Genomic DNA, 22,356 nt, shown 5'->3' on the forward strand with positions numbered 1-22,356 from the left:
ATTCCTGATGTGCAGGAACGACAATTCTTTCAATGTCTCAGATCAGTTCATACCCCGAGAACATCAGAGTCAATCTCCCGGCCTCTACAACAAGAGGACGTTGTCTGGACTGTCTCTGGACAATCGTTAGGATGAATGTAGATTGGTAAATGTATTTGGTGACAGTTCTGTTCTAGCCCTGTGAGCGAAACGTGGATCTGAAGGAATAAAAGGGTCATTAACAACATCGATCTGAAATTGGATACGTGACAAGAAACAGAGCCATCACTAACAGTTTGCTTTTGAACTGGAGAAGGTTTCTCGTGAAATTAGCTTGAGGCTCGAGGTATGCAAGGTCAACATAACTTAGGTAAAACACGCAAACACTTGCCTCTTTAGCAGACAGTGAAAGGATTACAAGACGCAAATTAAACATTTTCGACAAGTGATACAGGGGACTGGGAAGATAAGTATTATAAACTGTGAACACCAATGTTCTGGAGCACAATACTTACATTCAAAGACCGAAAACATCCAGGTCCTGATTAATCAGATTGCATTGTGGTACTTTTCTGCAAAACTTCCACTTGTAATGTCCTACAAAAGAGTGACAAAACCCATCCCTGTCAGCCCAGGATAGAAAATCCGAAGGGATGAACGTTTGCTTATTTTCTGAAGACTCACAAAGCCAAGACTGGGTTTTGGTGATTGTTTCCTTTCCACTCCCAGGAGCCGCAGTGGTTGGGGCGGTGGGTTGGGAAAAGTAAAACGTGCCCGTCAGCAGCGTGTGGGGTTATTTCAGCTTCCTCTCATCTGACAACGCTGTGACTTGACTCCGATGTTCTCAGAGATATTTATTGACGCGAGACAATGAGAAGATTCTCATTCCCGCAGATCGGGAATTCAAACCGTTTGCCGGCTTCAGGACAATGAGAAAGATTAATTGGGGTGTGTGAAGAAGCTGTGAGCTGCATTTCAAACAGTTAGGTGGACTCAGATGCGTCATCCATTGCGCCCCGGCCCTTTGCGTATCTTACGCCACCATGCTGCAGAGTTCTGACGTTAACACGGACATGCGCAGCAATGGGAACAGTCACAAGGTCAACAACCAAAGATAATCAGTGTCACTGCTTCCCTTCCACAGTCACAACTTTGTGAAGCAGTATCTTTCACTGGCAAAGGAAACACCCTTGTCCTCAGGTGCCTGCTTCATTTCGATCACGATTTCCAGCCCCTCACTGTTCTAGTCTCATTTCCAAACACTTGGCTCATAGCCTCAAAAGAAGCTCTGCGTGTATCTGCTTGTTCCACTCGAACAGGCAGTGGGTTACAGTTTCCCACCACTCCCAATGTGAGTGAAATATTTTTCCCCCTCCACTGATTTGAATCTTAAAGAAGAAGCCGGGGAGCAAGCTCCCTTTCTTTTCGGCGACATTTCTCATTTTGTAGTCGGCGGGGTCCACACCTGCGTGGGGAAAGCGCAATGGATTTCAAGTCCATCGCATTAACCACTCCGCCCACGAATACAGAACCACACTGACAGCTTCACTTCCCAGGTCTGTCTGCCTGTGGAGCAGAGAAAGAGTGAATTATCGCAGAGTTTGTTTGAATCCAATCATTTCACAGTGATTCGAAAGGGTTAAATATCTGCACACGGCGAGTCTAGGTGTTTCATCGCAAAAGATGAAATGAACTTTCAGTCAAAAACAAAACACGAGACTGCAGGAGGAACTGAGAAGGTCAGGCAACATCGGTGGAATGAGAATCAGAGACAGCGTTTCAGAATTCCGTTTTCTCCGACAGGGACTGTCGAGTTTCTCTTTTTGTCTCGGCTTCTCAGCATCCGCATTCCCTCACGTCAGACATTAATTCAATCCAGAAACCCCTTTGGGGAAAGGATTTCTGTTTGGGGAACATTTTCCTGACCCCATTAAAAGCGGACGGTTTCAAAGCCAAGAACGGGCAGCAAACACACCGCCCCTGGGTGGGCTCGAACCACCAACCTTTCGGTTAACAGCCGAACGCGCTAACCAATTGCGCCACAGAGGCACGTGCGAGTGTGGGCCGCACCATCGCTTAGGGGAGGCTGTTAGTGAGTTCATAATTCAGCCGGCCCCACCGAGAATTACAATTGTCGTCTATCAGTTTTACTTTTACATAATAAAGCCTGGGACATTCATTGTGGAGACACCGGGGACAGTCTGCAGACACATCCATGTCACGAGGAACTAGCTTTGTGCTCCGGGGCCGTCGCCCTTCCAGCCTTTCAGTGTTTTGCCTGTTCCCGAGTTCTCTCATTGGCTCGGAGGAGAGAAGGGGTTTGAATTCCTGATGTGCAGGAACGACAATTCTTTCAATGTCTCAGATCAGTTCATACCCCGAGAACATCAGAGTCAATCTCCCGGCCTCTACAACAAGAGGACGTTGTCTGGACTGTCTCTGGACAATCGTTAGGATGAATGTAAATTGGTAAATGTATTTGGTGACAGTTCTGTTCTAGCCCTGTGGATCTAGCGAAACGTGGATCTGAAGGAATAAAAGGGTCATTAACAACATCGATCTGAAATTGGATACGTGACAAGAAACAGAGCCATCACTAACAGTTTGCTTTTGAACTGGAGAAGGTTTCTCGTGAAATTAGCTTGAGGCTCGAGGTATGCAAGGTCAACATAACTTAGGTAAAACACGCAAACACTTGCCTCTTTAGCAGACAGTGAAAGGATTACAAGACGCAAATTAAACATTTTCGACAAGTGATACAGGGGACTGGGAAGATAAGTATTATAAACTGTGAACACCAATGTTCTGGAGCACAATACTTACATTCAAAGACCGAAAACATCCAGGTCCTGATTAATCAGATTGCATTGTGGTACTTTTCTGCAAAACTTCCACTTGTAATGTCCTACAAAAGAGTGACAAAACCCATCCCTGTCAGCCCAGGATAGAAAATCCGAAGGGATGAACGTTTGCTTATTTTCTGAAGACTCACAAAGCCAAGACTGGGTTTTGGTGATTGTTTCCTTTCCACTCCCAGGAGCCGCAGTGGTTGGGGCGGTGGGTTGGGAAAAGTAAAACGTGCCCGTCAGCAGCGTGTGGGGTTATTTCAGCTTCCTCTCATCTGACAACGCTGTGACTTGACTCCGATGTTCTCAGAGATATTTATTGACGCGAGACAATGAGAAGATTCTCATTCCCGCAGATCGGGAATTCAAACCGTTTGCCGGCTTCAGGACAATGAGAAAGATTAATTGGGGTGTGTGAAGAAGCTGTGAGCTGCATTTCAAACAGTTAGGTGGACTCAGATGCGTCATCCATTGCGCCCCGGCCCTTTGCGTATCTTACGCCACCATGCTGCAGAGTTCTGACGTTAACACGGACATGCGCAGCAATGGGAACAGTCACAAGGTCAACAACCAAAGATAATCAGTGTCACTGCTTCCCTTCCACAGTCACAACTTTGTGAAGCAGTATCTTTCACTGGCAAAGGAAACACCCTTGTCCTCAGGTGCCTGCTTCATTTCGATCACGATTTCCAGCCCCTCACTGTTCTAGTCTCATTTCCAAACACTTGGCTCATAGCCTCAAAAGAAGCTCTGCGTGTATCTGCTTGTTCCACTCGAACAGGCAGTGGGTTACAGTTTCCCACCACTCCCAATGTGAGTGAAATATTTTTCCCCCTCCACTGATTTGAATCTTAAAGAAGAAGCCGGGGAGCAAGCTCCCTTTCTTTTCGGCGACATTTCTCATTTTGTAGTCGGCGGGGTTCACACCTGCGTGGGGAAAGCGCAATGGATTTCAAGTCCATCGCATTAACCACTCGGCCCACGAATACAGAACCACACTGACAGCTTCACTTCCCAGGTCTGTCTGCCTGTGGAGCAGAGAAAGAGTGAATTATCGCAGAGTTTGTTTGAATCCAATCATTTCACAGTGATTCGAAAGGGTTAAATATCTGCACACGGCGAGTCTAGGTGTTTCATCGCAAAAGATGAAATGAACTTTCAGTCAAAAACAAAACACGAGACTGCAGGAGGAACTGAGAAGGTCAGGCAACATCGGTGGAATGAGAATCAGAGACAGCGTTTCAGAATTCCGTTTTCTCCGACAGGGACTGTCGAGTTTCTCTTTTTGTCTCGGCTTCTCAGCATCCGCATTCCCTCACGTCAGACATTAATTCAATCCAGAAACCCCTTTGGGGAAAGGATTTCTGTTTGGGGAACATTTTCCTGACCCCATTAAAAGCGGACGGTTTCAAAGCCAAGAACGGGCAGCAAACACACCGCCCCTGGGTGGGCTCGAACCACCAACCTTTCGGTTAACAGCCGAACGCGCTAACCAATTGCGCCACAGAGGCACGTGCGAGTGTGGGCTGCACCATCGCTTAGGGGAGGCTGTTAGTGAGTTCATAATTCAGCCGGCCCCACCGAGAATTACAATTGTCGTCCATCAGTTTTACTTTTACATAATAAAGCCTGGGACATTCATTGTGGAGACACCGGGGACAGTCTGCAGACACATCCATGTCACGAGGAACTAGCTTTGTGCTCCGGGGCCGTCGCCCTTCCAGCCTTTCAGTGTTTTGCCTGTTCCCGAGTTCTCTCATTGGCTCGGAGGAGAGAAGGGGTTTGAATTCCTGATGTGCAGGAACGACAATTCTTTCAATGTCTCAGATCAGTTCATACCCCGAGAACATCAGAGTCAATCTCCCGGCCTCTACAACAAGAGGACGTTGTCTGGACTGTCTCTGGACAATCGTTAGGATGAATGTAGATTGGTAAATGTATTTGGTGACAGTTCTGTTCTAGCCCTGTGAGCGAAACGTGGATCTGAAGGAATAAAAGGGTCATTAACAACATCGATCTGAAATTGGATACGTGACAAGAAACAGAGCCATCACTAACAGTTTGCTTTTGAACTGGAGAAGGTTTCTCGTGAAATTAGCTTGAGGCTCGAGGTATGCAAGGTCAACATAACTTAGGTAAAACACGCAAACACTTGCCTCTTTAGCAGACAGTGAAAGGATTACAAGACGCAAATTAAACATTTTCGACAAGTGATACAGGGGACTGGGAAGATAAGTATTATAAACTGTGAACACCAATGTTCTGGAGCACAATACTTACATTCAAAGACCGAAAACATCCAGGTCCTGATTAATCAGATTGCATTGTGGTACTTTTCTGCAAAACTTCCACTTGTAATGTCCTACAAAAGAGTGACAAAACCCATCCCTGTCAGCCCAGGATAGAAAATCCGAAGGGATGAACGTTTGCTTATTTTCTGAAGACTCACAAAGCCAAGACTGGGTTTTGGTGATTGTTTCCTTTCCACTCCCAGGAGCCGCAGTGGTTGGGGCGGTGGGTTGGGAAAAGTAAAACGTGCCCGTCAGCAGCGTGTGGGGTTATTTCAGCTTCCTCTCATCTGACAACGCTGTGACTTGACTCCGATGTTCTCAGAGATATTTATTGACGCGAGACAATGAGAAGATTCTCATTCCCGCAGATCGGGAATTCAAACCGTTTGCCGGCTTCAGGACAATGAGAAAGATTAATTGGGGTGTGTGAAGAAGCTGTGAGCTGCATTTCAAACAGTTAGGTGGACTCAGATGCGTCATCCATTGCGCCCCGGCCCTTTGCGTATCTTACGCCACCATGCTGCAGAGTTCTGACGTTAACACGGACATGCGCAGCAATGGGAACAGTCACAAGGTCAACAACCAAAGATAATCAGTGTCACTGCTTCCCTTCCACAGTCACAACTTTGTGAAGCAGTATCTTTCACTGGCAAAGGAAACACCCTTGTCCTCAGGTGCCTGCTTCATTTCGATCACGATTTCCAGCCCCTCACTGTTCTAGTCTCATTTCCAAACACTTGGCTCATAGCCTCAAAAGAAGCTCTGCGTGTATCTGCTTGTTCCACTCGAACAGGCAGTGGGTTACAGTTTCCCACCACTCCCAATGTGAGTGAAATATTTTTCCCCCTCCACTGATTTGAATCTTAAAGAAGAAGCCGGGGAGCAAGCTCCCTTTCTTTTCGGCGACATTTCTCATTTTGTAGTCGGCGGGGTTCACACCTGCGTGGGGAAAGCGCAATGGATTTCAAGTCCATCGCATTAACCACTCCGCCCACGAATACAGAACCACACTGACAGCTTCACTTCCCAGGTCTGTCTGCCTGTGGAGCAGAGAAAGAGTGAATTATCGCAGAGTTTGTTTGAATCCAATCATTTCACAGTGATTCGAAAGGGTTAAATATCTGCACACGGCGAGTCTAGGTGTTTCATCGCAAAAGATGAAATGAACTTTCAGTCAAAAACAAAACACGAGACTGCAGGAGGAACTGAGAAGGTCAGGCAACATCGGTGGAATGAGAATCAGAGACAGCGTTTCAGAATTCAGTTTTCTCCGACAGGGACTGTCGAGTTTCTCTTTTTGTCTCGGCTTCTCAGCATCCGCATTCCCTCACGTCAGACATTAATTCAATCCAGAAACCCCTTTGGGGAAAGGATTTCTGTTTGGGGAACATTTTCCTGACCCCATTAAAAGCGGACGGTTTCAAAGCCAAGAACGGGCAGCAAACACACCGCCCCTGGGTGGGCTCGAACCACCAACCTTTCGGTTAACAGCCGAACGCGCTAACCAATTGCGCCACAGAGGCACGTGCGAGTGTGGGCTGCACCATCGCTTAGGGGAGGCTGTTAGTGAGTTCATAATTCAGCCGGCCCCACCGAGAATTACAATTGTCGTCCATCAGTTTTACTTTTACATAATAAAGCCTGGGACATTCATTGTGGAGACACCGGGGACAGTCTGCAGACACATCCATGTCACGAGGAACTAGCTTTGTGCTCCGGGGCCGTCGCCCTTCCAGCCTTTCAGTGTTTTGCCTGTTCCCGAGTTCTCTCATTGGCTCGGAGGAGAGAAGGGGTTTGAATTCCTGATGTGCAGGAACGACAATTCTTTCAATGTCTCAGATCAGTTCATACCCCGAGAACATCAGAGTCAATCTCCCGGCCTCTACAACAAGAGGACGTTGTCTGGACTGTCTCTGGACAATCGTTAGGATGAATGTAGATTGGTAAATGTATTTGGTGACAGTTCTGTTCTAGCCCTGTGAGCGAAACGTGGATCTGAAGGAATAAAAGGGTCATTAACAACATCGATCTGAAATTGGATACGTGACAAGAAACAGAGCCATCACTAACAGTTTGCTTTTGAACTGGAGAAGGTTTCTCGTGAAATTAGCTTGAGGCTCGAGGTATGCAAGGTCAACATAACTTAGGTAAAACACGCAAACACTTGCCTCTTTAGCAGACAGTGAAAGGATTACAAGACGCAAATTAAACATTTTCGACAAGTGATACAGGGGACTGGGAAGATAAGTATTATAAACTGTGAACACCAATGTTCTGGAGCACAATACTTACATTCAAAGACCGAAAACATCCAGGTCCTGATTAATCAGATTGCATTGTGGTACTTTTCTGCAAAACTTCCACTTGTAATGTCCTACAAAAGAGTGACAAAACCCATCCCTGTCAGCCCAGGATAGAAAATCCGAAGGGATGAACGTTTGCTTATTTTCTGAAGACTCACAAAGCCAAGACTGGGTTTTGGTGATTGTTTCCTTTCCACTCCCAGGAGCCGCAGTGGTTGGGGCGGTGGGTTGGGAAAAGTAAAACGTGCCCGTCAGCAGCGTGTGGGGTTATTTCAGCTTCCTCTCATCTGACAACGCTGTGACTTGACTCCGATGTTCTCAGAGATATTTATTGACGCGAGACAATGAGAAGATTCTCATTCCCGCAGATCGGGAATTCAAACCGTTTGCCGGCTTCAGGACAATGAGAAAGATTAATTGGGGTGTGTGAAGAAGCTGTGAGCTGCATTTCAAACAGTTAGGTGGACTCAGATGCGTCATCCATTGCGCCCCGGCCCTTTGCGTATCTTACGCCACCATGCTGCAGAGTTCTGACGTTAACACGGACATGCGCAGCAATGGGAACAGTCACAAGGTCAACAACCAAAGATAATCAGTGTCACTGCTTCCCTTCCACAGTCACAACTTTGTGAAGCAGTATCTTTCACTGGCAAAGGAAACACCCTTGTCCTCAGGTGCCTGCTTCATTTCGATCACGATTTCCAGCCCCTCACTGTTCTAGTCTCATTTCCAAACACTTGGCTCATAGCCTCAAAAGAAGCTCTGCGTGTATCTGCTTGTTCCACTCGAACAGGCAGTGGGTTACAGTTTCCCACCACTCCCAATGTGAGTGAAATATTTTTCCCCCTCCACTGATTTGAATCTTAAAGAAGAAGCCGGGGAGCAAGCTCCCTTTCTTTTCGGCGACATTTCTCATTTTGTAGTCGGCGGGGTCCACACCTGCGTGGGGAAAGCGCAATGGATTTCAAGTCCATCGCATTAACCACTCCGCCCACGAATACAGAACCACACTGACAGCTTCACTTCCCAGGTCTGTCTGCCTGTGGAGCAGAGAAAGAGTGAATTATCGCAGAGTTTGTTTGAATCCAATCATTTCACAGTGATTCGAAAGGGTTAAATATCTGCACACGGCGAGTCTAGGTGTTTCATCGCAAAAGATGAAATGAACTTTCAGTCAAAAACAAAACACGAGACTGCAGGAGGAACTGAGAAGGTCAGGCAACATCGGTGGAATGAGAATCAGAGACAGCGTTTCAGAATTCCGTTTTCTCCGACAGGGACTGTCGAGTTTCTCTTTTTGTCTCGGCTTCTCAGCATCCGCATTCCCTCACGTCAGACATTAATTCAATCCAGAAACCCCTTTGGGGAAAGGATTTCTGTTTGGGGAACATTTTCCTGACCCCATTAAAAGCGGACGGTTTCAAAGCCAAGAACGGGCAGCAAACACACCGCCCCTGGGTGGGCTCGAACCACCAACCTTTCGGTTAACAGCCGAACGCGCTAACCAATTGCGCCACAGAGGCACGTGCGAGTGTGGGCCGCACCATCGCTTAGGGGAGGCTGTTAGTGAGTTCATAATTCAGCCGGCCCCACCGAGAATTACAATTGTCGTCTATCAGTTTTACTTTTACATAATAAAGCCTGGGACATTCATTGTGGAGACACCGGGGACAGTCTGCAGACACATCCATGTCACGAGGAACTAGCTTTGTGCTCCGGGGCCGTCGCCCTTCCAGCCTTTCAGTGTTTTGCCTGTTCCCGAGTTCTCTCATTGGCTCGGAGGAGAGAAGGGGTTTGAATTCCTGATGTGCAGGAACGACAATTCTTTCAATGTCTCAGATCAGTTCATACCCCGAGAACATCAGAGTCAATCTCCCGGCCTCTACAACAAGAGGACGTTGTCTGGACTGTCTCTGGACAATCGTTAGGATGAATGTAAATTGGTAAATGTATTTGGTGACAGTTCTGTTCTAGCCCTGTGGATCTAGCGAAACGTGGATCTGAAGGAATAAAAGGGTCATTAACAACATCGATCTGAAATTGGATACGTGACAAGAAACAGAGCCATCACTAACAGTTTGCTTTTGAACTGGAGAAGGTTTCTCGTGAAATTAGCTTGAGGCTCGAGGTATGCAAGGTCAACATAACTTAGGTAAAACACGCAAACACTTGCCTCTTTAGCAGACAGTGAAAGGATTACAAGACGCAAATTAAACATTTTCGACAAGTGATACAGGGGACTGGGAAGATAAGTATTATAAACTGTGAACACCAATGTTCTGGAGCACAATACTTACATTCAAAGACCGAAAACATCCAGGTCCTGATTAATCAGATTGCATTGTGGTACTTTTCTGCAAAACTTCCACTTGTAATGTCCTACAAAAGAGTGACAAAACCCATCCCTGTCAGCCCAGGATAGAAAATCCGAAGGGATGAACGTTTGCTTATTTTCTGAAGACTCACAAAGCCAAGACTGGGTTTTGGTGATTGTTTCCTTTCCACTCCCAGGAGCCGCAGTGGTTGGGGCGGTGGGTTGGGAAAAGTAAAACGTGCCCGTCAGCAGCGTGTGGGGTTATTTCAGCTTCCTCTCATCTGACAACGCTGTGACTTGACTCCGATGTTCTCAGAGATATTTATTGACGCGAGACAATGAGAAGATTCTCATTCCCGCAGATCGGGAATTCAAACCGTTTGCCGGCTTCAGGACAATGAGAAAGATTAATTGGGGTGTGTGAAGAAGCTGTGAGCTGCATTTCAAACAGTTAGGTGGACTCAGATGCGTCATCCATTGCGCCCCGGCCCTTTGCGTATCTTACGCCACCATGCTGCAGAGTTCTGACGTTAACACGGACATGCGCAGCAATGGGAACAGTCACAAGGTCAACAACCAAAGATAATCAGTGTCACTGCTTCCCTTCCACAGTCACAACTTTGTGAAGCAGTATCTTTCACTGGCAAAGGAAACACCCTTGTCCTCAGGTGCCTGCTTCATTTCGATCACGATTTCCAGCCCCTCACTGTTCTAGTCTCATTTCCAAACACTTGGCTCATAGCCTCAAAAGAAGCTCTGCGTGTATCTGCTTGTTCCACTCGAACAGGCAGTGGGTTACAGTTTCCCACCACTCCCAATGTGAGTGAAATATTTTTCCCCCTCCACTGATTTGAATCTTAAAGAAGAAGCCGGGGAGCAAGCTCCCTTTCTTTTCGGCGACATTTCTCATTTTGTAGTCGGCGGGGTCCACACCTGCGTGGGGAAAGCGCAATGGATTTCAAGTCCATCGCATTAACCACTCCGCCCACGAATACAGAACCACACTGACAGCTTCACTTCCCAGGTCTGTCTGCCTGTGGAGCAGAGAAAGAGTGAATTATCGCAGAGTTTGTTTGAATCCAATCATTTCACAGTGATTCGAAAGGGTTAAATATCTGCACACGGCGAGTCTAGGTGTTTCATCGCAAAAGATGAAATGAACTTTCAGTCAAAAACAAAACACGAGACTGCAGGAGGAACTGAGAAGGTCAGGCAACATCGGTGGAATGAGAATCAGAGACAGCGTTTCAGAATTCCGTTTTCTCCGACAGGGACTGTCGAGTTTCTTTTTTGTCTCGGCTTCTCAGCATCCGCATTCCCTCACGTCAGACATTAATTCAATCCAGAAACCCCTTTGGGGAAAGGATTTCTGTTTGGGGAACATTTTCCTGACCCCATTAAAAGCGGACGGTTTCAAAGCCAAGAACGGGCAGCAAACACACCGCCCCTGGGTGGGCTCGAACCACCAACCTTTCGGTTAACAGCCGAACGCGCTAACCAATTGCGCCACAGAGGCACGTGCGAGTGTGGGCTGCACCATCGCTTAGGGGAGGCTGTTAGTGAGTTCATAATTCAGCCGGCCCCACCGAGAATTACAATTGTCGTCTATCAGTTTTACTTTTACATAATAAAGCCTGGGACATTCATTGTGGAGACACCGGGGACAGTCTGCAGACACATCCATGTCACGAGGAACTAGCTTTGTGCTCCGGGGCCGTCGCCCTTCCAGCCTTTCAGTGTTTTGCCTGTTCCCGAGTTCTCTCATTGGCTCGGAGGAGAGAAGGGGTTTGAATTCCTGATGTGCAGGAACGACAATTCTTTCAATGTCTCAGATCAGTTCATACCCCGAGAACATCAGAGTCAATCTCCCGGCCTCTACAACAAGAGGACGTTGTCTGGACTGTCTCTGGACAATCGTTAGGATGAATGTAGATTGGTAAATGTATTTGGTGACAGTTCTGTTCTAGCCCTGTGGATCTAGCGGAACGTGGATCTGAAGGAATAAAAGGGTCATTAACAACATCGATCTGAAATTGGATACGTGACAAGAAACAGAGCCATCACTAACAGTTTGCTTTTGAACTGGAGAAGGTTTCTCGTGAAATTAGCTTGAGGCTCGAGGTATGCAAGGTCAACATAACTTAGGTAAAACACGCAAACACTTGCCTCTTTAGCAGACAGTGAAAGGATTACAAGACGCAAATTAAACATTTTCGACAAGTGATACAGGGGACTGGGAAGATAAGTATTATAAACTGTGAACACCAATGTTCTGGAGCACAATACTTACATTCAAAGACCGAAAACATCCAGGTCCTGATTAATCAGATTGCATTGTGGTACTTTTCTGCAAAACTTCCACTTGTAATGTCCTACAAAAGAGTAACAAAACCCATCCCTGTCAGCCCAGGATAGAAAATCCGAAGGGATGAACGTTTGCTTATTTTCTGAAGACTCACAAAGCCAAGACTGGGTTTTGGTGATTGTTTCCTTTCCACTCCCAGGAGCCGCAGTGGTTGGGGCGGTGGGTTGGGAAAAGTAAAACGTGCCCGTCAGCAGCGTGTGGGGTTATTTCAGCTTCCTCTCATCTGACAACGCTGTGACTTGACTCCGATGTTCTCAGAGATATTTATTGACGCGAGACAATGAGAAGATTCTCATTCCCGCAGATCGGGAATTCAAACCGTTTGCCGGCTTCAGGACAATGAGAAAGATTAATTGGGGTGTGTGAAGAAGCTGTGAGCTGCATTTCAAACAGTTAGGTGGACTCAGATGCGTCATCCATTGCGCCCCGGCCCTTTGCGTATCTTACGCCACCATGCTGCAGAGTTCTGACGTTAACACGGACATGCGCAGCAATGGGAACAGTCACAAGGTCAACAACCAAAGATAATCAGCGTCACTGCTTCCCTTCCACAGTCACAACTTTGTGAAGCAGTATCTTTCACTGGCAAAGGAAACACCCTTGTCCTCAGGTGCCTGCTTCATTTCGATCACGATTTCCAGCCCCTCACTGTTCTAGTCTCATTTCCAAACACTTGGCTCATAGCCTCAAAAGAAGCTCTGCGTGTATCTGCTTGTTCCACTCGAACAGGCAGTGGGTTACAGTTTCCCACCACTCCCAATGTGAGTGAAATATTTTTCCCCCTCCACTGATTTGAATCTTAAAGAAGAAGCCGGGGAGCAAGCTCCCTTTCTTTTCGGCGACATTTCTCATTTTGTAGTCGGCGGGGTTCACACCTGCGTGGGGAAAGCGCAATGGATTTCAAGTCCATCGCATTAACCACTCCGCCCACGAATACAGAACCACACTGACAGCTTCACTTCCCAGGTCTGTCTGCCTGTGGAGCAGAGAAAGAGTGAATTATCGCAGAGTTTGTTTGAATCCAATCATTTCACAGTGATTCGAAAGGGTTAAATATCTGCACACGGCGAGTCTAGGTGTTTCATCGCAAAAGATGAAATGAACTTTCAGTCAAAAACAAAACACGAGACTGCAGGAGGAACTGAGAAGGTCAGGCAACATCGGTGGAATGAGAATCAGAGACAGCGTTTCAGAATTCAGTTTTCTCCGACAGGGACTGTCGAGTTTCTTTTTTGTCTCGGCTTCTCAGCATCCGCATTCCCTCACGTCAGACATTAATTCAATCCAGAAACCCCTTTGGGGAAAAGATTTCTGTTTGGGGAACATTTTCCTGACCCCATTAAAAGCGGACGGTTTCAAAGCCAAGAACGGGCAGCAAACACACCGCCCCTGGGTGGGCTCGAACCACCAACCTTTCGGTTAACAGCCGAACGCGCTAACCAATTGCGCCACAGAGGCAGGTGCGAGTGTGGGCTGCACCATCGCTTAGGGGAGGCTGTTAGTGAGTTCATAATTCAGCCGGCCCCACCGAGAATTACAATTGTCGTCTATCAGTTTTACTTTTACATAATAAAGCCTGGGACATTCATTGTGGAGACACCGGGGACAGTCTGCAGACACATCCATGTCACGAGGAACTAGCTTTGTGCTCCGGGGCCGTCGCCCTTCCAGCCTTTCAGTGTTTTGCCTGTTCCCGAGTTCTCTCATTGGCTCGGAGGAGAGAAGGGGTTTGAATTCCTGATGTGCAGGAACGACGATTCTTTCAATGTCTCAGATCAGTTCATACCCCGAGGACATCAGAGTCAACCTCCCGGCCTCTACAACAAGGGGTCGATGTCTGGACTGTCTCTGGACAATCGGTAGGATGAATGTAGATTGGTAAATGTATTTGGTGACAGTTCTGTTCTAGCCCTGTGAGCGAAACGTGGATCTGAAGGAATAAAAGGGTCATTAACAACATCGATCTGAAATTGGATACGTGACAAGAAACAGAGCCATCACTAACAGTTTGCTTTTGAACTGGAGAAGGTTTCTCGTGAAATTAGCTGGAGGCTCGAGGTATGCAAGGTCAACATAACTTAGGGAAAACACGCAAACACTTGCCTCTTTAGCAGACAGTGAAAGGATTACAAGACGCAAATTAAACATTTTCGACAAGTGATACAGGGGACTGGGAAGATAAGTAATATAAACTGTGAACACCAAAGTTCTGGAGTACAACACACACATTCAAAGACTGAAAACATCCAGGTCCTGATAAATCAGATTGCATTGTGGTGCTCTTCTGCAAAACTTCCACTTGTAATGTCCTACAAAAGAGTGACAAAGCTCAGGATAGAAAATCTGAAGGGATGAACGTTGGCTTATTTTCTGAAGATTCACAAAGCTAAGACTGGGTTTTAGTGATTGTTTCCTTTCCACTCCCAGGAGCCGCAGTGGGGGAGAAAAACACCATCTGATTCACTCCTGTCCCTTTTTAGTGAAGGAAACTGCCGTTGCAGGAAAGGGTCCACTCAGTCATCCCAGCTGCATGCTTTACCTGGCTGTACCAGGGATTCAGTAACAAACGGACATTTCAGCTGACCAACAAAGAAAGTGGGGTCGGGGGGCTGGGTGCACTTTGAGCTGGAGGTGTTTTCTTTTAAAAGCACTTATTGTATACCTTTTTTCCTGGGGAATTCTGAAGCTGTAATAAAATAAGGTCGTAGTAAAGGTTACCTGAACATACCGCCAGGTTCAGACTCTGCGAGGTCCAACAGGTTTTTGTTTTAAAGCTGCTCATTTCTTTCAGCCTCCAGCACTAGTGTCATGTCTCAGAAGGATCAGTGAATGAGTAGCTAATCTTGTTAGAAATTGTATATTTTTCAGGACTACAGGTTCATTGTTTCATTTGCATTGCAAAGTTTACTGGCAACAGTTTGAGGTGTGGGCTGTATTCACTGGAAATAAAGTTTTAAAATCTCACAAACACCAGGGTATAGTCCAACAGGTTTATTTGGAGGCACTGGGTTTCGAAGTGCTGCTCCTTCATCAGGTAGCTGTGGAGTAGGATCACAAGGCACAGAATATAGTGCAAAAAGATTATAGTGTCATGCAACATAAGTGATGAATTGAAGAAACCTAGATTTCTGTTAAATCATTCATCTTTCAAAATGGATTGCAGATTTCGGCTAATTAATCTGTACATTCCAGAACTTCTTTTAAGTCACGTTTTCCAGGAAACTTAATGTTTTATAAAAGGAGGTAGCACCTCACGTCAAACAATGCATGAAAGCTGTGAGGTTAGAGTCTGTCTGTAACCCAATCTTGAGTCAGACTGGTTCTACTTCCAAATATATAATCCTGCAAATGCAAATTCACTCCAAATGCGTGAGTGCGTGCATGAGAGAGAGAGTGTGTGTGTAAGTGCGTGTGCATGCTGGGTAAAGTGTGTGTGTGAGATGGAATATAATCATGTGCGAAGATGTATGCATTGGTGTGAGTGGAGGGACATATTATTGTGTGTCTGAGAGAGAGCATGTCTTCCGGAAAGGCTCTGCACGAGCGTGTGAGTGTGTAAGTGTGTGTGTGTGTGAGTGAGAGAGAGAGAGAGAGAGCATAACAGTGAAGTGGGGTTACCTGTCATGTGACATGAACCCAAGGTCGCGGTTGAGGCCATCCTCCTGGTTTGCCAAATTGGCTATTAGCCTTTGCTGGGCCACTAAAAGTGATTAAGCAGTTACACAACACACATGGGAGAGGGCAGGGTGGGACTTGTCTTTCGATTTGCAGAAGGTGGGACGTTCTGGGTGCTGGAAACTAGGGAAAACACACACTGGAGGACCTTCGGCACAGAGAGATGGAGCTGGAAGCCAGGCTGGAGACACGTTGGGGGAATCACTGTGGATACAGGCCGTTTGGCCCACCAAGTCCATACTGACACTCGGAAGAACATACCCCACCCCCGACCCACCCGATAACCCCCACAGCTTATCCCTGAATTTCGAACGCCCAATCCATTCTAGCCTGCACATTTTTGGAACATGTGAGGAAAACCAAGCGCCCAGAGGAAACCCACGTAGACAGGGAGTGGGGGAGGGGTAGGAAAGGGCAAAATCCACACTGTCACCATGAGGGTGGGTTCAAACCCAGGTCCCTGGCGCTGCAAGGAATCCCCTCTCCAGCACTCGGCAACCGATTGGCTTCTGCCCAATCCTGGTGACACTCCAGTCAGTTTGAGGAAATCAATTTGCTTCCATAGAGTTTCCACGGGGCAGGGGTCGTTGTTACCCGCCAGATTCAACAATCCAATGAAAGGCTCGTCTACAGCGAGAACACTAGTCCACATTTCGCCAAAGAATTAAAGTTCTCTCTGCAATTAGAGCCCTTGAGCACTCCCACGCAGGCTGCGTGTATTCATGGGGATTCTCAATGCATGTTGATATTCGAAATTCCCCAATCCTGGGAAATAAGATTGAGTGCATTCACCCTCTCCATGCCTCTCAGGATCTCTTCACATCTATAAGCCCGCCCCAACACCCCCCCACCCCGCCCACGAGGCTCTTATGCTCGAAATAAAAACGTCTTAGCTTGTCCAACCTCTCCTTATTACTCAGACCTTGAGTCCTGGTTTCTTGTAAATGTCTTCTGCACTCTTTTCAAGTTTAATAACATCTTTGTTTCGCAAGGTGATCAAAACGAATCACAATACTCCAAGTGTGGCCTCACCAATATCCTGATTAACTGCAACATAACTTGTCAACTTCTATACTCAATGCCCTGACTGATGAAGGCCAGTGAGGCTTAAGCCTTCTTCACTGCCCTGTCTACCTATTTTGTTGGACATATCGGACCTGCTCCAAACTGGATAATCTAACTGATGTGACAGGAAACCGCTTCTTTTCTTGAGAGAAGTCTCCCAGAGAGATGTTGCTGGCTGACTGTCTGAACTACTGAACCTCAGTGCCCTACTGCCCTCAGGAGGGGGGTCCACATATTTGCGTAAAGTGGTGCTCGAAACCTTTATCATCTTTGGGATGGATCTCCATTCATCCAGTGCTATGGAGTCATGTAGGCCAGAAACATACCCTTCAGACCAACCAGTCCATGATCCCCAACTAAACTAATGCCACCTGGCCGCTCCTGGCCTATAACCAGTTTGTTAATAGTTGTGTTTATTTTTTAACTGTAACGATTGGATAAAAAAAATTGCTGATAATTGATTTTAAAGTGTTGGGGATTTATTTTTATCACTAGAACAGGTTACACCACTTTTCAGGCTAATTTTACCTAATGTAGGGCAACATGTTCCTCTGGGTGTTTCTGTTTGAGATCTTGAATGCTGCTGTGATGTCCTGCTGAATGCAATGGAGTCAATATTAATCCTAGCCTCACTGTGGCTGTGGGTGAATTGCCTTAATTTGGCTCCTGACTCAGAAACTGCGCAGAGAATCAACTGCTGAAACAATGATTTACACTTTATTGTATGTAGCAACTAAAAATAACCCCCCCCCCCCCCCCACCAAGTCACCAAGTTCAACCTCAGTCCCAACTTGGGTATCACCCAATTGATGGCAGAATTTAACTGACTTTCCACCGACAATATCTGTCTCTGGAAGTGTTCAGGGATTCACTGCAGTGTTGTTCTTCCAAGTACTGCTGCTGCATCTTTCTGGGTTTAAATTCTGGTGGAGATTCCTCACTTTGAAATCTGTGGTGTGATGTTTCTTTAGATCCTAACACCATCTCCCCACATTGCTAGAGACCTCCAGTGTGTAGCATACCTTCTTAGCCTTGAGGTTTAGCTGTCTGTTTGAAACAGCCTGTCCTGCAATTAACCTCTTGGTGTCAAGGCCATCCTTCCACAGACAGACTAACTTGTCCTTTTGTCACGAGTTTATTAAAAACTTATCTCATCTGTCCCAGGAAACAGCTTGTTGTTATACATCCTTCTTCCCAGGGATAGTTAACTGGCAGAATTTAGGCCATTCAGCCCATTGAATCTGCTCCACCATTCAATCCTGGCTGATAACTTTCTCATCCCCATTCTCCCCGTAACCCTTGATACTTAAGAATGATTATATGGTGGAGCAGACTCAATGGGCTGAATTGCCTAATTTCTGCTTCTGAGGGCTTATGATTTTGCAGTTTCTCAGTGGCCCTTTTGTTTCTTGGTCCAGAAAGAGTTATTGCTGACCCAGGTAGTTTGGAAAGTTCTGGAGTTTACAGGACCACACCATATTCCTCTCTGCATTGTCCAGGAATAACTATTCCTTCTGAGATATTGGAAATTCCAGAGACACCTTGGTATCCCTGAATAAAATCGGTTTGTCAGAAAATCTCTGCTGCTACTCTGGAACAGAAGGATTATGGGGAGAAAATTCAGAAATCAGATGTGCAAAGAGACGATGGAGTTCTATTCCAGGATTCTCTCAAGGTAAACTTGAAGGTTGAATCACTAGTTGGGGAGGCAAATGCAATGATGGCATTTATTTTGATCAGACTTGAATATAAAGGCAGGGATATACTTCTGAGGCTCTGTAAGGCTCCGGTCAAGCCGCATTTGGAGTATTGAACGCAATTTTGGGTCCCATATATCAGGAAGGATGTACTGGCCCCTTTATTATTAACTATTCAATTCAGCTCATTGAATCAATTCTGCCATTTATTCAGATCACGTTAGCTCTGGTAAAGATCAACTCCACTTTCTTGCTATTTCCACATAATCCTCGATTCCCTCACTAGTTAAACAAAAACTGACAGCCTTGGATGTACTTAACGACCCAAGCTCAACAACCCCCTGTAGTAACATGGTCCACAGATTTACAGTCCCCAGTAAAAATTCCTATCTGTCTTCAACATGCAATCTCTCATTTGCAGGTTATTCCCTCTGGTGCTAGACTCACCCACAAAGGTAAACTTTTCCACATCAAGCCTGTCAAGTCTCCTCAGAAGCGCTTATGTGAAAATAAGGTTACCTCTAAATCTTCTCACTTCTAATAAGTATAGGCCCAACCAATTCACTTCTCTTCATATGATATTCTTTTCATCCTGGTCAAACTTCTCTGGACTGCCACCAAAGTCAGTATATCTTTCCTTGGGTAAAGGACCCACCCAGTGTTCAGTTTTGGCCTGACTGTTGCCTGATAGAGGTTCACTATAACCTCCCGACATTTATACTCTATTTAAAGGTCAACCTCCCATTTGCCTTCCCTATTACTCACTGAATTTGGATGAAGAGATGCATGGGTATGGGCTTCCAAACCCCTCAACAGCTTTCTCCATTTAACATTCAGCACTGTTCGTCCTGGCAAAGTGCACAACCTCATTTCCCCAAATTCTATTCCATTTGCCATTTGCTTAACCTGTCTATATACCTCTGCAGATATTTCATGTCTTCTCACCACCTGCCTTCCTATCAACCATCTTTTCTGCAATCTTGGCAACAGTGCATTCACTTCACTTATCCAAGTAAATAATTGTAAATAATACATATTGTAAATAATTTTGGCCCCAGCACTGATCCCTGTGGCAAACTACTGATTACAATTTGCTATCCTGAACATGCCCCTTATCCCAATTGTATCATTGGTTAGCCAATCCTCTATCCATGCCTCTTTGCTTATTATTTCATGAGATGTGAATATCATTGGCTCTGCCAATAACCCTTCCCAAACTGTCCTTGAAAATGTGGCGCTGAGCTGCCACTTAAATTGCTTCACATAATTTGGTCTGCAATAATGTTCAGGAGCGAGTTCCAGGTTGTTGATCAATAACAAAGAAGCAATGCGATATATTTCACAGTTGGAATGCTGTGTTCACACTTACCTGCTCTTGGTGGTTGAGGTGATGGCTTGGAAGTGCTTTTGAAGAGCCACCAATTAATCAAGCCAGACTGATAGATTGTGGCCAGAGATTCTGCTTTTTGACTTTCATCATCAATCTACATTCTTTCCAGCCAAGAGTTTAGTCTGAAACTGCCACACAATTCCTCCTGTTATAGCATCAATCAACTATAATAATATGACGATTCTTGGGATGAGTTTTCACACCTGAGTGCAAAATAAATATAGATCATTGTTTCCAGCTCTGCTGGAACAAAAAAAACCAGCAAATTGGTGGATAATTACAGTTGGTGCAAACAAAGCTAGCGATCGATAAAGACTAACCCTGTTTACTTCAACGGCCAAATTACATTTTGAAAACCAAGTACACTCAGACAACTTGTAAAAGTGGTTCATAGGAGGAGAAATGGGGCATTGAAGAGGAGTGAAATGATTGCTTTTGGTCACCGCCACCATTGTCTGAAAAACAGGTTGAAAGGATTCTTAAAAGGTGGGCAACAAAGTGGAGTGGTATAACACTTCAGACACCGCAAAGTGTAAGATCACTTTCTAGTGGAAGAAAAATACATTTCTTAATTCTCGAAGAACGGGGGAACAAATGGGGAATAAATCTGAATTGGGAACTCTTTCTTATTAAGGATGTTCCTTCACCACAGTCTTGGTTCAGAGCATAAGTTCTTCATCAGGAATGAAGGTTGGTCCAACGGGGCTGAGAGATAATTGGGAAGGGGATGGGGATGGAGGGGAGGTAGCTGTGAATGAAATAGGTCGATGGAGGTGCTGATTTATCGTGAGAGGTAAGACAGGAGGGTGGAGCGAATAGGTGGGAAGCAAGATGAAAATATAGGACAGCTCAAGAGACCAATGCCGAGTTGGAAGGTTGGATCTGGGACAAGGCGCGTGGTGTGGGAGTGAGAGTGAGGAGAAATATGGAAACTGGTGAGATCGATATTGATCCCATGTAGTTGCTGGGTCCCAAGGCGAAAGATGAAGTGTTCTTCCTACAAGCGTCAGGTAGCTAGAGCTTGCAGGGGGATGCGGCACAGGACTTGCATGCCCTTGACGGATTGGGAGGGGAAGTTAAAGTATTCAGCCACAGGGCGGTGGGGTCGTTTAGGTTTGGAGTCCGAGAGCTGTTTCCTGAAATGTTCTGCAAGTTGGCATCCAGTCTCCCCAATGTGGCAGAGCAATGGACATATAAATAAATTTTATAAACAAATTGTATAAATTTTAGCATGCTGGAGTTATTATCTTTAATGAAGATAACGAAAATATTAATAAAATTGGGTGACTGTTTGAAACGGTTTGTTGGTCAGGCTCAACTCATCCCCTTGAAATGAGAAAATGCCATTGATAGCGGTGAACTGCTCTTTTTGCTGTAAAACCACAAGTTTTTGATTTATTTTCACAACTTACTGGTATTCACACCTGCACATTCAATGTCAAACTCTGACATCAGAAATGAAATTACAACATTAATTTTGACTGACAATATTCGAACAAACAAATTAGTAGCACACAGTGAATACCAAGCCTGATAAATATGAAATCAAATTTGACCAAAAAAATATACAATCAAGATGGGAGATAATAAATGGGGAAGTGCAGAAAGCAAGAAATGCAGCATCACAGAAGGTGCTCCTCCAGGGAGTGTATTTTACGAACTACCACTGCTAAATATAAACAAACACTCTGACATGACCCTCCGGTTTTAATGTGAACCAAAGCCCCATACAGTAGGTACCATTTAAATAAGTTAATAGATACAAGCCTTGAGCAAATCCAGCCCCCCTTTTGGAACTCGGAGTTTTCTCCAGCTCCGGGGGGTTGTTGAGCTCCTGGGCTCTAGCAGCCACTGCTCTACTGAAGAAGCTTTGGGAAGCAGATGCAAAGGCAAGATACAGAACAGAGCACCTTTGCCAAGGAAAGCAGCTTATGGAGACATTGAGCAATAGCATCACATGGTCTTGACCCCTCGGTTATGCGCCCAGCACACTCATACTGCACTACTCTGCTTCAGTGCTCCCAGTCGCAGGATTGTGGATCAGTTTAAAGTCGATCCTATATCTCTGATAACATCGCTGCACAAGGCAGTGAAGAAAGGTTTAGGCACACTAATCTTCATCAGTTAGGGAATTGAGTATAGATGTTGGCAAGATATAGTGTAGTTATACAGAACGTTGATGAGGCTGCACCTGGAATATTGTGATCAGTTTTGGTCCCCTCGGTATCGTGTGATTTCTGACATCTTCAACTCTGGGTTTGTGTTGAACTTGATAGGATATTTTGTCCAACTCAGCATGTTTAAACAGTATCGCTCGGAGGGAGTCATTTGAAATATTTGAGGAGGTGAGTTCAACAAGATTGAAGTATTCAAAGTTACTTGGACTCTCTTTTAAACTTACATCGGGACCAGTAGTCAGAGACACATACAA

At 45.7% G+C, this 22,356-nt stretch overlaps 6 non-coding genes across 6 annotated transcripts; all 6 read right to left on the reverse strand.

Annotated features, from left to right (window-relative positions):
* Positions 1–1,954: 1,954 nt before the first annotated feature.
* Positions 1,955–2,028, reverse strand: trnan-guu (transfer RNA asparagine (anticodon GUU)). The gene has a single exon. It is a non-coding gene; the product is annotated as a tRNA-Asn (tRNA).
* Positions 2,029–4,262: 2,234 nt separating this feature from the next.
* trnan-guu (transfer RNA asparagine (anticodon GUU)) lies at positions 4,263–4,336 on the reverse strand. The gene has a single exon. It is a non-coding gene; the product is annotated as a tRNA-Asn (tRNA).
* A 2,229-nt stretch (positions 4,337–6,565) lies between these two features.
* Positions 6,566–6,639, reverse strand: trnan-guu (transfer RNA asparagine (anticodon GUU)). The gene has a single exon. It is a non-coding gene; the product is annotated as a tRNA-Asn (tRNA).
* A 2,229-nt stretch (positions 6,640–8,868) lies between these two features.
* trnan-guu (transfer RNA asparagine (anticodon GUU)) lies at positions 8,869–8,942 on the reverse strand. The gene has a single exon. It is a non-coding gene; the product is annotated as a tRNA-Asn (tRNA).
* Positions 8,943–11,175: 2,233 nt separating this feature from the next.
* On the reverse strand, positions 11,176–11,249 carry trnan-guu (transfer RNA asparagine (anticodon GUU)). Its single transcript has one exon. It is a non-coding gene; the product is annotated as a tRNA-Asn (tRNA).
* Positions 11,250–13,482: 2,233 nt separating this feature from the next.
* Positions 13,483–13,556, reverse strand: trnan-guu (transfer RNA asparagine (anticodon GUU)). The gene has a single exon. It is a non-coding gene; the product is annotated as a tRNA-Asn (tRNA).
* Between the last annotated feature and the right edge of the window lie 8,800 nt (positions 13,557–22,356).

Source organism: Hemiscyllium ocellatum, unplaced genomic scaffold (assembly GCF_020745735.1).
Source record: "Hemiscyllium ocellatum isolate sHemOce1 unplaced genomic scaffold, sHemOce1.pat.X.cur. scaffold_875_pat_ctg1, whole genome shotgun sequence".
NCBI classification, from domain to species: domain Eukaryota; kingdom Metazoa; phylum Chordata; class Chondrichthyes; order Orectolobiformes; family Hemiscylliidae; genus Hemiscyllium; species Hemiscyllium ocellatum.